Below are 18,178 nucleotides of genomic sequence, written 5' to 3'. Positions count from 1 at the left end.
GGGATTCAACCGTGTCAGCGGAATAAAGAAGCCATTTTAAACGCGTCAGCGCCTAGTGATTTAAATAAATTGAGAAGTTTGTTAGGTATGGTTAGTTATTATCGTAATTTTATTCCGAACATGGCAGATATATTGTCACCATTATACGATTTACTTAAAAAAGATGTTAAGTTTCAATGGGATACAGAACAAGAAAACAGTTTTGCGATAATAAAAAAAATATTAACTTCGGATAGGATTTTAACGCATTTCGACGAGAATATTCCTGTGAAACTTGTCACGGATGGAAGTTTGAATGGGATCGGAGCAACGTTAATCCATGTATTTAAAAACGGCGTAGAAAGACCAATAGGGTTCGCAAGCAGAACTTTAAATAAAGCGGAAAAAAATTATTCGATTTTGGATATTGAAGCAACAGCTATAATTTTTGGGATTAAGAAGTTTTATCAATATTTGTATGGCAGAGAATTTATTTTAGCTGTAGATAACCAGCCTTTGGTCAGAATTTTCGGTCAGAATAGAGAAATTCCTAAGATTGCGGCGTCAAGATTACAGCGTTATGCAGTTATGTTAGGATCGTTCAATTTTACGATTGAATACGTAAAGTCGAAAAATAATTGTTCAGACTTTCTGAGCAGGTGTCCAATTGAAAAGGTTAGCTGTGAAGATAATATAGAGTCTGGTTACATTAATTATTTTGAAAATAACGGGTTTAATTTGTCTTTAGACGTGATAAGAAGTGAGACCGAAAAGGACGAAATTTTAAGTCAAGTAAAACAATTTCTTATCGAGGGTTGGCCAGCATCAGTAAAAAAGGCACAAAATGTTAATTTTATTAGAGTTTTTTGGGAAAAAAGGTTGGAATTGTCATTGATAAATGGGTGTATTTTATATCAACATAGAGTTGTTATTCCTGAGTCTTTAAGACAAGAAGTTTTAAAGATGTTACACAGATCTCATTTAGGGGTTTTTAAGACTAAAGGCATTGCGAAAAGCTTTGTCTGGTGGCCAAAAATTAATCTAGATTTGGAGAAAATAACAGAAAATTGTAGAGATTGTTTAGAAATTAAACCAGAATCACAAAAGAGTTCATTGGCAGTATGGCCTTATGAACCTGAAGTATGGTTCAGGGTGCATATTGATCATGGTAGCTTACATAATAAAAACTTTTTAATTGTGATAGACTCTTCTTCGAAGTGGATCGAGTGTCTGGAAGTGAACAGTCTGTCTTCAAAAGAAAATGTTGAAGTACTTCATAGATTATTTTCACAATTTGGTTTTCCAGCAACTTTAGTTAGTGATAATGGTACGTGTTTTTGTTCTGAGGATTTTGAAAATTTTTGTAAGAAAAATGGTATGAAACATATTACTAGTCCAGTTAACCACCCAAGTAGCAATGGGCAAGCTGAGAATGCTGTTAAAACCTGTAAAAATTTTCTTAAAAAAATTTGTAAAAATAATAGATTTCCTTCAGATTATAAAGAAAAGTTAAGTAACTTTTTAACTGACTATAGAAATACCGTTCATGCAACAACAGGGTGTGAACCATCTGTATTATTAATGGGAAGAAAAATTAGAACAGTATTTGACTCTCTGATTCCTAGGAAGGTTGAGGAAAGAACGAATACTTCAAGTTCTACTCGTCAACAAAAAGTAATAAGAAAGGTTATTCAGAGTCAAGTCAATCAGAAAAGACAATATAAGGGTAGAAATAAGTCAGATTTGAATATAGGTCAGAAAGTGATGACTAGAGATTTCAGAGCTCAGGGTAATAGGTTATGGGTCCCTGGGGTTATTGTTGAAAAAAAAGGTAGAAAAATTATATCATAAAAATTAACAAGTCTAATATGGTGTGGAAAAGACATTTAGACCAGATAAAGAAATTACATGTTTCATGGCAGGAGGGAGATAAGCCGGAAGTCGGTACGTCTGACACTAGGGAACTGTCGACGGATGAAGTTAATCTCTCAGGTATGTTACGTAATAGAAGTGACTCTACTACTGTTTCTCCATGTTTCAGGTCTAACCCATGGCAGGGAAGACTTCGGCCAAGATGAGGACCCTCGCAGTCCAGGAGGAGGAGTGGACGGGCGACGAGACAAGAGAAGGGAAGCAGAAAGAAACGCGGCATATGATAGTTAATTTTATAAAAAAAAAAATATGTTGTGTTAATTGTTTAGTAAATGAAATATATAAAATAAAATTGTAAATGAAATATGTAGTAATAGGGTATGATATATATAGATAGGGGCATTCAATTTTAGTAGGGGAGGATGTAAGAAAGGTTTTTGGTGGTACGCCTGCTTGTTGAATGCGTAAGAGCGAGATGACTGATAGGGGTATAAAAGATGACGGATGCATCTGCTCGCTCTCTTTACCAAACCGACAGCTCAGAGATAAGACGTAGACAATCCGCACTTAATTGTTAATAAATCATTATATTGGAACACGCGTTCTATTATCGTGTTCCACCAAGTCTGTAAATAACAGTATAACAGTTATTTAACAGACATAAACATTATTCACAAACCATCAGAGAAATATTATTTTATGGACCTCTTGTATTTGGTAAGTTCGCAACTGAAAATATCAACCTTGGATAATACGCTATTGTAATTATTGCATAGTCTGTTCAGGAAAGAATTCTGCTTAGGACGGGTTGTTTCGGAGAATTTGAACAATTCATAAAATTTCAACGTTCATTTTTGGGTTCTGTGAAAGTCCAATTCAAGTTCTGTTATTATATCATTATAGGCTAGTTGCTTGACAAAACTGAAATAAAAACAGAACTTGAAAAAATCTTTAACAGAACTTGAAAATGAACGTTGAAATTTGATGAATTGTTCAAATTCTCCGAAACAACCCGTCCTTAGAGTGCGTTTTGCTTTGATCAACCTTGAAAAGGAGACAAGAGCGTGTTGAACGCGCAGGTACATTGAATGGATTCTTGTTTAGCAACTCTGAGCTTTATACAGGAATAGTGCATCCTTATGATGCCTCCGTACAATCAGTGAATCAATTTTAAAGTATGAAGCTGCCTCTGCATAATTATTAAATCTTACAAATGACTTGTAACAAAGATATTTTATGAATTTGTTTTTAATTGCTTCGATTTTGTTTATGTGGATTTTGTAAAATGGAAACCAATCAACTGATGCAAACTCCAAATGACTCCGTACATAGGCAAAGTAGAGTTGCTTAATAATATCGATGCTATTAAAAAGTTTTGTGTTTCTTATGATGAAGCATAGCATTTAAGCAGCTTAATTTGTGATTTGATGTTTATGAAGGTAACATTGTAGTTTACTATCAAGGGTTATTCCGAAATTACGAATATTTGAGACTGTTGCAATGTTGTTGTTGTTAAAAGAATAATTAAATAATATTTTATTTTTATTTCTCGAAAAGACAATGTGATGACATTTTCAAACATTTAGATACAGTTGATTTTATTGGCATTAGGTGGATATATTGTTTAAATGTTCATGTTGTAAATTGACACAATCGTTTAGACTTTTATTGGCTTGTATAGCTTATCATCATCAGCAAATAATTCTATTTCAATATATGTAGAGACATGAGCGCTATGTGTATGATTATTTGTAATTATTGTTTTATATAGTTTAATCAAGATCCTGCTGATAAGCTACTTGTAGTTTGCAGTAGTAAGCTCATCGAAATTCCCATCATACAAAAATTAATAATCGGATAGGTTTATTATGTATGTCGATATTGAAATATGTATACGGCGTAAAGTTGTTAAAATTTTAATTTATCTATGTCTAATATCAACGGTATATTGAATTAGCTTAAACGTGAAATACCGTGAAAAAAAGAAGGGAAACTATAATTCAAATATTCAAAAATGGAAAATAAAAATTAAATTCACGTTAATTTATTTTATTTATATATGTTGGTTCTTTACCGTGTGTTTAAAGATTTTTTATTATTTATTAAGTAAGATACAATATTTAAATTTAAACAACATAATATTTCATGTTGTACCTAAGTTTAAATATTTTTACAAATATTAAAATTATGGACGACAAGAGGGGAAGTAAAGAACAAGCAGCTGTTCTGATTATTTGCATCGAAAACACTTCTGTGATATGCAATGCAACTTACTAGTTGGCTGAACACTCTCGGCATACTGCAAACATTCCTTCTTCACATCCGGGAGGTGGATTTCAACATCCTTATAGACCTTTTGACATGTGCACCGATTCATTGTTACGCGGATGACAGTACAGTTCATGATAGCTATTTGTTTTACAAGCCCCCAAAGGGCACACAAACTCCAACGGCTCGGAGGGCTTTGAAGCAGAGAATGGACGGTTATCTCGAGAGTATTTCCTCCTGGGGTAAAAATAATCTCGCCGAATTTAATGTTCAAACACCCAATCCTGTCTGATTACGTCTAAAAGGGATCCAAATGTCAATCTAGTCTCCTTCAACGGAAGCCATCTTCCGAACAGGCCTTCCATTGATATGCTTGGTGTAACTATAAGTGACCAGCTCAGGTACGGGGGCTTCATTGAAGCCAGAGTAAAGTTGGCCTCTCAGAAGCTGGGCGTACTGTACAGGGCTCGCAGGTACTTTAATAGTACACAACTGCTGACCCTGAACAAATTGCAAGTGCGCCCTACTCTCGAATTTGGTAGCCATCTCTGGTCCGGAGCCCCTAAATACCTGAAAAAAACCCTTGACTCTGTGCAAAAACGGGCGGTCCGTTTGATAGATTCCGCAATCTTAACGAGCGGACTGCAATCTTTTTAGCACAGGCGTCAGGTAGGTATGCTGTCCTTGTTCTATCGGTATTACAATGGAAGATGCTCTGAGGAACTAGCGTCATTGATCCCTTCGGCACCGGTGCATAGTCGGGATACACGCCAAACGCGCGCCCAACATTTGTACACGGTTGACATTTGTCACATGAGAACGGGTCGCTTCTACAATTCGTTCTTAAGTTCAACAGCTCGGCTGTGGAACGAACTGCCGGCCTATGTGTTTCCTCCCTCCTACAACATGGGACTCTTCAAGACCCATGTTCACTCCTTCCTCTCCACAAAAAGACCCTCCACACAGCATCCCCAAAGATGACATAGGCCCTGAGGGAAATTATTTTCTTCAGGGCCTCCTGTGTGGAGTTAATATATAAAAAAAAGGCCATTTCACCTGAGCCTTCTTCCTGTGACCATGGTTCAGTTTTGATGGAAACACTCTTTGGGTTGGAATTCATGGCACTGCTGTGATAGCGTCCTGTCATGTGATGATAATTATTCTCAGCTAAAAATAAGAAAGGAATGTAACAAAACCTCTCTCAAATACTCTCGTGTTATATCGAGAATGCTGTTTAAACTGATCTAACAGGCGTCAAGCGATATATTCTTACAATTAACCAGAACCAATTTCAGAGTTTAAGTGTTACTTAGTTAGTATAAATAGAACCTCTTTACATACAGGGTAAAGCATGACGGCCAAGACGTTGAACAAGCGTCATCAAAAAGTAAAAGCAATTCAATTTCATTTATTGTGTAGTTCGTACAATTATTACTTTAGAGAGACGGAACAATAATTACAAACGAGAAGGAAGCAAAGGAGATTCTGTGATACATTAGTCTGACTTGTCTGAATCCTGACGTTTCCGTTCGTAGAGATGATCGATATTCCTGTACCAGCTCCCGGCTACATTTATGTCACTGGAATCGTTGATATTTTTTTGTGGAACTGGTTCATTCTTGCATTATTTATCGAAAATTAAAAAGTCACTAGTCTCTTGAAACTTACCCACGGTTTCTTTTATTTCTTTTTGAAGAACGGGTTACTAAATTAACGTTCCGCATAAGTATCTGGTAATCAGAGCCGCAGTAACATCTCATTTCAGATATCAACCATCTTCGTATTCAACTTTGAAATAATATGTAATTTTAAATCGGAAATAATTTTTCGATCCAATCTTTTTTGATTATAAAATTAGAACAGTAGGTAGACGAAATAAAGATATTCTCTGGAAATAGCAACTCTCATATATTATTAAAATTTTCTAAGTTTTTTAAACTGTGAAATTAAAGATATGACTCCTTGCTTAGTAGCATACAATAATTAATTCATTATTATTAATAATAATTTAAATTAATAATTTTAAACAAAAATATTAAATCGGAAAAAAGTCGTCGTTTCGATAATTTTGATCAATTAAATGAGCAAAGTAGGAAGTCGTTATTTAGACATTATCTATAAATACCAACTCTAAAATATTTTGAGAATTTATTTAGCATTATTTCAATCGTGCAAAAGAACTTCGTAATTTTATGAGCAAACTATGGAATTATACTGATAGTTTAGATATTATGAAAGTCATTAAAATACTCTTAAAATAAAGTCCAACGTATGAAAAGCTTTATTGGATATGTCTACAACTAGAAACTACTGAGATATTAGGTTTGGTTTACTTATTCATAAAAGACCAAAGTTTTGGTTTTTCGTTATTTTTAATTATTTTAACAAATTTAATATATCATCTTTACAATGTGTAATATACTTAAAATTAAGAATGTAAGACCGGTTGCCGAGTTAAATACCAACTTTGAATATAAGTCAATCGACATAGATGGCATCAAGGGCTCTATCCCTGAGCATTACCTCAGGGTAGCTCTTATAAAGACATATCGATTATCTCTCGAGGGGTGGAGTCAGCTATCATTTTTTACTACTATCATTCCGAACCATACAAGGGGTTCGGTAAAGATATGGGAGTCAGGTTTCAGCGTTATATTATAGCAAAGGGCAACGTTACAACATACAATGGATTATCATATAGAACACATCTTATACTCACGGGGCACGGAAAATATTACGGGTACAAAATATAATCCTTACTAAGTTCAATGTTTCAATCTAAATTTAATTTACAAAATCAGAACTGAATTAATTAAAGCACATGGAAAGGGGATAAGATGGTCAAGCTTACATGGTTCTTAGTCGGTGAGCGAAGTTTAGGCGGCCTTTGTCCACGTGCAACGTAAACGTTGAAACATGTGCGTGCGAGTTAATTTCGCTGAGTGAATGTAGTGTTATTTTCAAGACGTAAGTCTGGATATTCCCTTAAATCCGGATTGCTTCTGGGGCGCGGGACCACAACCCGAAGCAGCGTGTTGACATGCTGAGGTCAGGATTCCGAAAGAGGACGAGGCCAGCGAGCGAGGGCTGACGGCGTGGGCGATTAGTTCCGTTTCTTTTTTTTTTTTTTTTTTTTTATATTTACTCCACACAGGAGGCCCTGAAGAAAATAATTTCCCTCGGGGCCTATTGTCATCTTTGGGGATGCTGTGTGGAGGGACCGCGCGGAACGCTGATGGCGAGAATTAAGTGACCGGCAGGTGCTGCTACTTGCGGCGATCGAAGAGCGAACAGCTAGCATGTAGCGTATTCAACTATTTTTATTATTTAATACGATATAAACCGCTATGTTACAAATGTTTCACCGCTTCTTTTACCAGCTCTTGAAATTTATTAATAGGGTGTTTCTGATTGTTTTCAAAATTATCCCCTTCTCAAAAGCCCATAGTCTTATTTATGTAGTCACTTTTATCCATAATAATAACAATATCAAAGAAACATATAAAAACGACATCACAAAGCGATAAACAGTTTTTTTCAGAGAATTTTTCCTTGAAAAATGGATAAGGTTTTCATGCTATATGTGTACCTATATGATGCTTTAATTATTCTTTCTGAAAACATGGATATTAAAGTCGGAAAATTAATGATTTTTCTCATGAGCGGGTCAAAATCTGACTCCTCTTGAACATGAATAACTGCAGTCAGAACATGGATAAGATTAATTTCCAGTATGGGTGCACGCTATATACGTAATAATAAGTGTGACTTTAGTGAGCAGGAGAGGATACATTTGGAACATAAATAAGGTTTTTATGTCAAGTATGGGTAAAAACTTGACTATATAAATTTACAATGGGAACATGGATAGTTTTTCTCCAGTATGGTTAAAACATGCCTTTAAAAGTTTACGCCTCCTTTTTAATCCTTTTGAGTACATTAATATTTGCAGTAAGATCATGAATAAGGTTTTAACCCCGTAAGTGCACTGTTAACGCTGACTTGTATGAGCAGGTTTAATTATAATGGGAACACATGAATGAGGTTTTTTTCCAAATGTAATTTACAAATTTCCCATTACAGAACATGAATAGCTGCAGTAGGAACAGTAAGTGGGCTGTTAAATGTGATTTGCATGAGCATGAGTAGTTACAGTGTGTGCATGAATAAGGTTTTTCTTCTGGATGCGTCTTCAGGTCCGTTATCAAGTCTTAAAAAGATGGCAGATAACGCTCAATATGTACGTATCTATAATAACTAGATAATTATAAAATGGAATTTAAAAAAACGAAAATCGTTTTAACCTGCAGTCTCGAGAATACTTCCAGACTTCTCTAAGCATTCCTTTTTTATATCTGGCAGGTCTATGTTTATTTCCGCGTAAGTGATTGCCCCTCCATCTTTTTCTCGGGGTTCTGATTTTGCTTTGATGGGTACAGTGACAACATTAATGCTACCTGGAATAATAAAATAATAACAAATTATAGGACACTTACAGTTGATAAGCGGATGCAAAATTCCATTGTATGGAAATCCGTAATCGCATAGGTTTATTATATCGAAATAGATCTGAGATACAGTAAAGAAGTTATTTTTTCTATAAAGAAATAGACGTCAAACATGCAGTTAGAAGATAAAAAATAACTTTAATTTCCGTTGCAATTAGAGATAATAATTGTTATTTTCTAATGGCCTACAATTTTCTTGTTATCAACAGTGAGATATTTCCACTAAAATACCAAGGGCAATGTATTTTGAAAATGAGTTTTCCAGACGGACACGCAGCTTGACGATGCCTGAAGAATCCTAGAAAGGTTATGCATGGAGATACGCGGGAATGTCCGTAAAAACAAAGTAATCTACAGAATTTCAAATATCCCTGATATACGTCGTCAGTAAATATTACAAATATAATTGATGGTATTAAACTAGCTTGACAAGTTATTTTATAATGTTGACGTAGTTTGTTGCACAAAGATTAAAAATTTTGTGGTAAATATATTAACTTGTTGTGAGTATTCTGAATTGTGTGACTTAACAGCGGTTGCAGATAAGATATTTCTATCTCTTCCCGGGGAGCGAAATTTTGGGTTTTGAATTGAAAAAATGTTTATTTACTTATTACATGCATAAAAAAGAATTTAGGGAGTGAGATGATTTTGTGTTACAGATTAGAGCTTCAGGAATTAGAAACTGTTTGTGAGCATAATTTCGTTAAACGTTTTCTTAGATTGCCACTTTGAAAAATTCACAAGTACCGCGCTGTATTATAGGCGATAAAAAGGAGATTCAAACACAAGTAGGGGTTGTGACTGCACCCATCTGAAACACAAACAGATGGATAATGCCACTTACTGGTTTGCTGAACACTTTCGGCAAACGGCAAACATTCCTTTTTCAAATAGGGAAGGTGGATTTCTATATCAGTAAACGCCTGTTTTTCACCTGAGCCTTCTTCCTGCGAACATGGTTCAGTTGTGACGGTAAAATTATCTGGGATGGGAAGATCCATGGCTCTACTGTGATAGGGTCCTTTAATGTGATACTAATTATTCTCAGCTGAAAATAAGTAACGTCTGTATCAAAATTTATCTACATCATATAAAATATTCATCAGAGAGTTTAAATCGCTTTTGTTGTGAAAAAACCAATATGATTCTTAAGCAATTCGGATTTCATTAGAGTTTACTAAAAGCTAATCGTGCCACAAAATAATATTGCTGTTAAACTGATCAGTTTTGTAGGATCTAAGTAAGAGAAAATAATTTACAAATAAAAAAAACTGAATAAACATATATAAAAAAAAAAAAAAAATGTATATGATGTTCACTCGGGGTAATTAGATAAACTTACTAGTTACTTGGCTTTGATGTGTGACATTGGCCGTAAATCAACAATGAACAATCTCATTTAATCTCATCTGTCACGTGTTTACACGGCAAGTGCTGGTTAGCTTAGTATGTTATAACGCTGTCAAAACTAATCAATCAAGTGATTGGCGATATATTCTTACAATAAACAAGCACCAATTTACGAGTTTAATTGTTACTTTTTAAACATAATTAGAACCTACTTACATGCACGGCAAAGCACGGTAGTCAATTTCAAGGCGTTGAAGAAACGTCACAAAGAATTAGAAGCACTTCAATTTTAAAACTTTGCTTTAAAATTGTGTTGGTTCTTGAAATAATCTCAAGTGGTATAAATTTTACATAACTGTTATGAAGTTTATATGGTATTACTAAAGAAAGACGGTGCAACAGTTACTGGTGAGAGGGAAGCAATCATAAATAAACTACTCACTAAATCGATCCAAATTTGTCCTCTATTTTACCATAGATATGTCAATATTTAGACAAATTTTATGCATGCATCAAATGTACGTCGCACACCATCGATGAGGATAGAGGAAACAATAAAAGGCGCGACCATAGACAATATAATTCTTATTCGGAATCTAACCTATTCGTTAATCTAAAATATTATTTTAAAAATAAAAATGTTTATATTTCGAAATATTCCCTCACAACAAGAAAGATCCTGTTATGATGCAGGGCTAGATTCCTTTCGTTTTTATATTTTATTGATTAATTTGTTCTGCATCATCATATCTATCTCCCTCATTTCTCTAATCTAGTTAGGAACTGGACGATTGTCTATGGTACTTTGGAAATTTTTCGTGCGGCGGGCCGAGAGCGACATCTTGGCCTGCCCGAAAATAAGGAACCACTTTTAGCTGGGCAGTCAACGTGTGGGATCGGGGACTGGACAGCTGATAGTAGCGGTGATTTCCATTTTGGAGTAATTATTTGTATGGATAGATTCCATTCCCTTTTTGTACCGTCGAGTGCGAGTTTGCTTCGTGCACGACGGAATTCGTTTCCGCAACCAGTAAAACAACTATTCCCGATGTGGGTAATGGAGATTTCTTTGGAAGAAATAGTGTAAGGGAAAACCACGCGACTAGCGAAATAAGTTGGAGCGGTAATCCATAAATAAATGATCCATCCGGCGTAAGATTAAATGATATTCAATTGTAAATTCGGGCTACGCAAAACCTTCAAGCGGGAATCTCGTTCTTTTGGACGTATAATGTTTGGAATTCCAACCGCACGTGGCCGATGGCCAAGAGAAAGCTACTGGCATAAGTTGCAGCATCCTCAGAACCCGGATACGCACGCATTATTAGTTGGAGATCGTGGATGCGGCCGGGAGATATATTTCTGCCCTTTCGGATTCCCGATCCACGCTTCACGGGGTCACGCCGATGGATGGAGCCGGGGGGGACGTTCCGTCGCTTCGCCATTAAGGAAAACACAATGTTCGGTAATAGGAGACGTAGTGACTCGCTCTCGCAGTGTAGATTATGATAACGGATACAAGTCGGTCTTGGGGTTAGTCCAAAATGTATAATATAATAAATGATTCTGTCATGCTAGGGCTCACTAGTTAAATAATTTGTTTCTCAATACATACATTAACAAACCACGCACCGCTTTTTATTTTATGTACTATGAGAGACCATCCCTGAACAAACAGGATTCTGACACGCGACCTTGGTAGCGAACCTTCACGCCTGAGATTATTGTGTATAAACATTCTAGATGATTGATAATAACCTAGATTGGCGCGTTCTATCGAACAAAGTTTATACAACTAGTTGTTGTACGTCGAATAGAAAGATCAGGTTGGTACATATATTCCTCTGTTTATTATTTGTACCCTGGGTCAAAACCCGCTTAACAATCCATCTAAAAAAATGTTGTTCTGCGAAAATAAGCTTTAAGTGTCCTTTTTTACAGCTCATTTTCTTAGGACAACGCATGTCAGGTGAAATCTTGTTCCAATATAAACAATCAATCTGTCGTTAAAATAATCGCCAACTGACTCCAGAGGTTCCCGGCTTCACCTTACCCAGGGGCGTACAACTCCCGTCTGACCTTGTAACCCTGATGGGAGGAGTTATTCATACCCAAATTCTTATAGACAAAGCTGTTGTGGCCGAAAGCTCAGATCTCATTGGCTCAGAGCAAAAATTGTAGTTTGATCTCTCGCTCTCTACCATAGCGACTTGTGTAACAGAAAGAGAAGCTAAGCATTTGTTATGCTGCGATAAAAATTAACGGTAATTTCCAAGACGCCATTTCGAAAGTTAGTCAGTGAAGTTTTTAGCGTAAATATTTTGAATTTTGAAAATCGTCTAACCCATCTAAAAATAATGTTGCGTTGCTTCAAGGTGATAAATTAATGCCGTGTTGTGTTAAAGGTTGCTCAGACGGATTCGATAATCGTGCTAGCAAGAAGCAGCAAGAAATACGTTTGTTTGTGGGTGTCATTTAGCAATTGAAAGCAAAAATACGGTACTTTTGGGATTAAAAAAGAATGCTTGGCAACGCTTAACACTAGAAAGACCGGGAACTGCTCCATACCTATAAAGACCACAACGGTCATTTTGACCGCTGATAACATGCGAGTTTATTATTATTGTCATTGTGTAATATTTGGCATAATATTAAATAAATAAAACAATTATTATAAATTAAAATGATTTACTTTAAACAATTAGGTGCATATTTAGTACAAACTGTTGTTTTTTTATAATATCCGAGGAACTTTCTGCAAACAGATTTCTTACAATTATCACATGTGTCAGTTGTTTTATTTTGCTTACATTTTTTATTAATTTGGCACTGTCGTCTTTTAGAAATTTTATTTTCCAGTTCAATTCTTTAGGAGCAAACACAACTGGACCAGCTCTGGTATTTGTATATGCTGACCTTAGCTCTTCAAAAAGCTGTAGAATAAAATTGTGACGAGATATATATTTTTTTGTTATCTTTTTATAAATTATCCATGCATTTATAGCGGCTAGATCAAGTATGTTGTAGAAAACGTGCACAGGCACTTACGGAATGTTTACGAGCCATTTGGTCGATTATATCCACACCATATTTGGTAGAATTGTAAAATTCAATCGTTTCTGGAATTTTCTGTGTTCCGTCACAAAATTAATCATCTGGATGTACTGTACTCAATATCATTACATTTTCTTCGGTTTTCCTTGATAAAAGGTTAGTGTAGTACGATTGTTAGCCTTCAAAATAAATTATTCATAACGTGGAGTACGAATGGTTTTGCAAACTGCTGGTATTTGGCACTTCTCATCGTTCCGACAATACTTGTTTGTTCAGCTCGTAATTTCTCTGCTAGCTTCATCAAAGTAAAAAAAATGTCAGTTGTGATGTTTCGTCCCTTTTTGAGATTCGGTTGTAATAGTTTAATTATAGAAATAATTTCTCAATTGAGTTGGGCAGTTTTTCGTGAAAAAATTCTAATTTTTTCGCAATCAGCCTCGAAATATCTACAATGTGTTTATTGTATTGTGTTTGTATATTCAATAAAAAAAATAAAAAAATTGTAACATATTCTGGTAATGACTCATTTGAACGTTCTCCAGTTTTATCTAAATATGGAAATCCATTACATAGGTATTTAGTATCTACGTCCACCAGAATCGAATACTTTATTCCAAATTAGTCAGGTTTGTTTGCTATATATTGAGTAAACGGACATCGTGTTTTGCTAGGTTATAGCTGTTCATCGCCCGTCAAATTTTCACCAGGAACGTAACACAGATTACAGTTTTCAATGAACTTGTTCGAAATTGCCGATTCTAGTGTAAATTTATCAGTTGCCAGTAGTGAAGATCTCGTAGTTCGCAAATCAAAATGCAAATATTTCATAATTTCTTTGAACCTGTTCTTACTCATAGTTTCTTTGCATATGGGGGATCCCCATAATGTCGACCATAATAAGTCAATATCCAGGTGGCTAGCATTATAAGCCCCGCGAGAATAAACAACAGCAATGAATGCATCAAGCTCATCCAAAGATAGTCTCCAATTATTATTGTTTGTCTGACAACGAGCTTCTGTGTCAGTGCACATTATTATATGTCGAAGGGTCGGTTCATCGATGAATAATCACCAAGCAGTTAGGACTTTATTGTTTTCAACATATCGCTTCGCATAAGATGTTGGGCCTGCAACTTCTCTTAGTACATTTTGTCAATTACGTCGTCGTTGCTGGCTGGAAGTACTCTGAGTATGTGATGTACACGTCCATTCTGTGCCATCATCTGCAACCTGGATATTTCCAATTTCCGGAAGTTCTGTTACTCTTGCAGAAAAACGTCCTCCAAGTTGTGTAGATATCCCTCCACGGCTGCCTCTTATTCTAACCCCTCGACTACGAAGATTTTAAATCGAAGAAATTTTAAAATGGCCCTAACGGTCACATTGACCGCGGCGGTCTTTGTAGGTATAAATCATTATATATCGATAAATAAATAAGGTACGCACCAGTTTTCACTATGGTCGTTAAATCATGAATCATGAAAAGTTAAAAAAAATCAGATCATTACCAATATTTTTAAGCAAAATATCGTCATATTAAATCGAGAAACGGTCAAAATGACCGCTTCGGTCTTTCTAGTGTTAATCTTCCAGTCATCATATAATATCCAGTCTATCTCCACCAACTGAAAGAATGACCCGAACCCGTTGTTAAATACAGGTACTAACCTCTCGTTCTTTGATACAATGTTCCTAATTCCTGAATGTACTTCATTGACTAATAATTTAATTAATTTTCTTTTTCAGACCTATCCGTGTTCCGACGCGATACTATACCACGTATTAGGATGCTAAAACTGCTAAAAAAAATGGGTGTGTCAAGCCTACGCAAGACAGAAGTGAAACTTCTAATATTCTTCTCTCTCTCTCTTTTCATTTCATTCTCTCTTTTTTTCTGTCTATTGACATATTTATAAGTAGCATGTGATAAAAAAAATTAAAAGTTATAAAAAAAGAAAAAAAAAATTAGTTAAAGCGGGGATCGAACCTCGGTTCTTCACGACCACAGTCGTGCGCTCTGCCTCTAGACCGCGAAGCTGAGTTCGGAGAGTGACCTAAACTAGGTATATAATATTAGCTAGGCTCCTATAGCGAAATGATCCCGTTTTTTCGTCACGGTCATGAGTCGGTTTTACTCCGGTCCTCGAAATTGCATGACGCGCGTAAAGAAGTTTCACTTCAAAAAATTCCTGCAAAGTTATGGATGTAATTACGATCTTTTTCAAGCGCGTATGTAATGATTATTTTTATCAACGTCGCATACACCTTGCTAATGTTTTCAGTATTATTAGGGCTTTTTTATACTAATTTTCATATATTTATTGGCAGGTAGAGTAGAAATTAATATTGTTTAGCGTTTGCCAACGACCATACCATGTTGAACACACCGGTTCTCGTCCGATCACCGAAGTTAAGCAACATTGGGCGCGGTCAGTACTTGGATGGGTGACCGCTTGGGAACACCGCGTGCCGTTGGCCCATTTTTTATGGTAATTTCATGTTTTTTTTTATTTTTTTATCTTTACTATCATTAATAATATCATAAAATTCTTTAACTTTTCAAGTATGCTACAGGCCTAAAATATTACTTAGTGGATTGATATTATGGTCAACCATTGAAAAAAAAAATTCCTTCAAAATTATGGATGTAATTACGATCTTTTTCAAGCGCGTATGTAATGATTATTTTTATCAACGTCGCACACACCTTGCTAATGTTTTCAGTATTATTAGGGCTTTTTTATACTAATTTTCATATATTTATTGGCAGGTAGAATAGAAATTAATATTGTTTAGCGTTTGCCAACGACCATACCATGTTGAACACATCGGTTCTCGTCCGATCACCAAAGTTAAGCAACATTGGGCGCGGTCAGTACTTGGATGGGTGACCGCTTGGGAACACCGCGTGCCGTTGGCCCATTTTTTATGGTAATTTTATGTTTTTTTTATTTTTTTATCGTTAACATCATAAACAATCTTATATCATTCTTTAACTTTTCAAGTATGCTACAGGCCTAAAATATTACTTAGTGGATTGATATTATGGTCAACCATTGAAAAAAAAAAAGGCGTTAAAAACAAAAAACATTAAAAGATTCTGCCGATAGATGTCACCCCCGTAATCAATATAATTAAATAGATTAAAAAATATATATTTATATTCTGCCGATAGATGTCACCCCCATAAACTATATAATTTAAAATTAAAAAATATTCTGCCGATAGATGTCACCCCAGTACAAAATATAATTTAAATGACGAAAAAAATAATATGAAAAATAAATAATGTTTAAAATTACAATGGATTAAAAATTTAAAAATTTCAAAGAACAATGACTACAAACAATGAGTTATAAAATTAACATTCAACCAAAAAAAAAAATTAATATGCGATGGCCGAGAATCGAACTCGGATCAACTGCTTGGAATGCAACTACGCTGACCATTACACCACCAACGCCAGTTGTCGAGATTACCTAAAAAACATTTATATCTTACTTCAAAACTTTCACTAGATCAAATGAACTTTAATCGGTCCCGCATTTTCGTTTCGGTCATGAGTTGGTTTTACTCCGGTTCTCGAAATTGCATGACGCGGCTAAAGAAGTTTCACTTCAAAAAAAGCCACGATTACATCAAACAAGGTCATTTAAACCTCTCCAGAATTGCATCATGTAAGTATTCAGATTTAACCAGCATTTTCCATGATGTTTGCTGACGACAAAGCTGTGGAAATTATATGAAACTCTTGCAGGAGAATTTGAATAACTTCTAGTGCTGTGGCAGTAATAATTAACACTTAAATTTGTTGAATATGTATGTGTATATATTCTTGTATTTTTGTGCAAGGTCAAATTAAATCCTATAAAGTTGTTGCAGTAAGACAGAATTCCTGGGTTCGATTCCTAGTTGAGACCGTTACTTTTTATTTTCCTGTGTCTTGTTCTGTTTCATGTTTTGTTTAGATATATTAGTATTATCTTCTACTTCAATGATAAATCAATGCTCAATACATCGGTTGTACTGACCCTGTTTTGTATTACTGTCCATTGTCTTTTTGAAAATAAAAAGTATTTTTATGTGTGCAATGCACACTGTGCATAGCTGTGGGTTTTTTTTATTTTCCTTTAACTGCATTCTAATATTTTTATTTTTAAAATATAATTTTTTTGGGCTAGAGAATGAACGATGTTAGCCGGGTGCAGTTATATTGTCTATGTTTGCACTTTTTTAAATGGCCTTGAGATTTATTTATGGTCCACAATATATTTACCTGTCTGGACCATACGACCGTTTTATCTGTGTTCGTTAACAGGGGGTGACAAAATGGGGCCATACAAAAAACCCGAAGATATCGATCTAGAGAGTGGTTAATTTATGACCTTACCGGTTCCCTGTACAAGAGGTCCCCCGTTAGAACTCTGGGACCGTAAACTCTTTATTTATTTTCTTCTCGCAGCCGCACAGATTATTTTATTGGTGCGGATTTTCCCCCACTTCATCCGTAAGGGAGTTCATCGTATTTTTCTCCGTGGTGGCTGTTGGACATTTATTATACATAGGGGTTGTATGTTGCGGATCTTATCCATCTCTATATTGCGGACTTCCACGAAAGCTCTAGACCAGTGTTTCCCAGCCTTCTTTATGCCATGCCCCACCGTAGTCTTTTCAAAAGTCAGATGCCCCACCGGCATCTTTTTTACGAAACAACAGGTAAATTTTATAATCATAATCTAATATGTTTGTAAATATATGAACCCCTTATGAAATTGAATAAAACCTTTTCTAATACATTTATTACAACTGAAATTAAATTCAGTTACGCTTGCTACAAAGAAATTTTATGTTCGGATCTAACTTAGATAATTTCGGTTTTCCCCTCTATTAGTTTTTTTCCAAACGATTTAGTTTTTTAATGAGTATATCGCTTATGGCGCTAAAACCACATTCCACCAAATAAGTTGAGGGAAAGGTTAATAATAATTTTCTCGCATGCAAAGTAAAGTTAGGATATTTTATGTTAGTTTCTTTGCAAATTCTTAGTGTAAGTTTCTTCTTTAAGCCTTAATTTCACATTCACACTCAAACTAAGCAAAAAACCGTTATCATGTTATTACTGTAATTCTTCATGTTCACGCAAG

General features: G+C 35.2%; 2 non-coding genes across 2 annotated transcripts; both read left to right on the top strand.

Annotated features, from left to right (window-relative positions):
* Window positions 1-15,393: 15,393 nt before the first annotated feature.
* LOC149414997 (5S ribosomal RNA) lies at window positions 15,394-15,512 on the top strand. The gene has a single exon (XR_016303951.1). It is a non-coding gene; the product is annotated as a 5S ribosomal RNA (ribosomal RNA).
* A 323-nt stretch (window positions 15,513-15,835) lies between these two features.
* LOC149414996 (5S ribosomal RNA) lies at window positions 15,836-15,954 on the top strand. Its single transcript, XR_016303960.1, has one exon. It is a non-coding gene; the product is annotated as a 5S ribosomal RNA (ribosomal RNA).
* The last annotated feature ends 2,224 nt before the right edge of the window (window positions 15,955-18,178 follow it).

The sequence above is a fragment of the Hesperophylax consimilis genome, chromosome 19, assembly GCF_061612785.1.
Source record: "Hesperophylax consimilis isolate HC1 chromosome 19, BYU_Hcon_1.0, whole genome shotgun sequence".
Lineage (NCBI taxonomy): Eukaryota > Metazoa > Arthropoda > Insecta > Trichoptera > Limnephilidae > Hesperophylax > Hesperophylax consimilis.
Note: the sequence above shows the minus strand (reverse complement) of the source record. Positions and strands in the feature narration are given on the sequence as shown.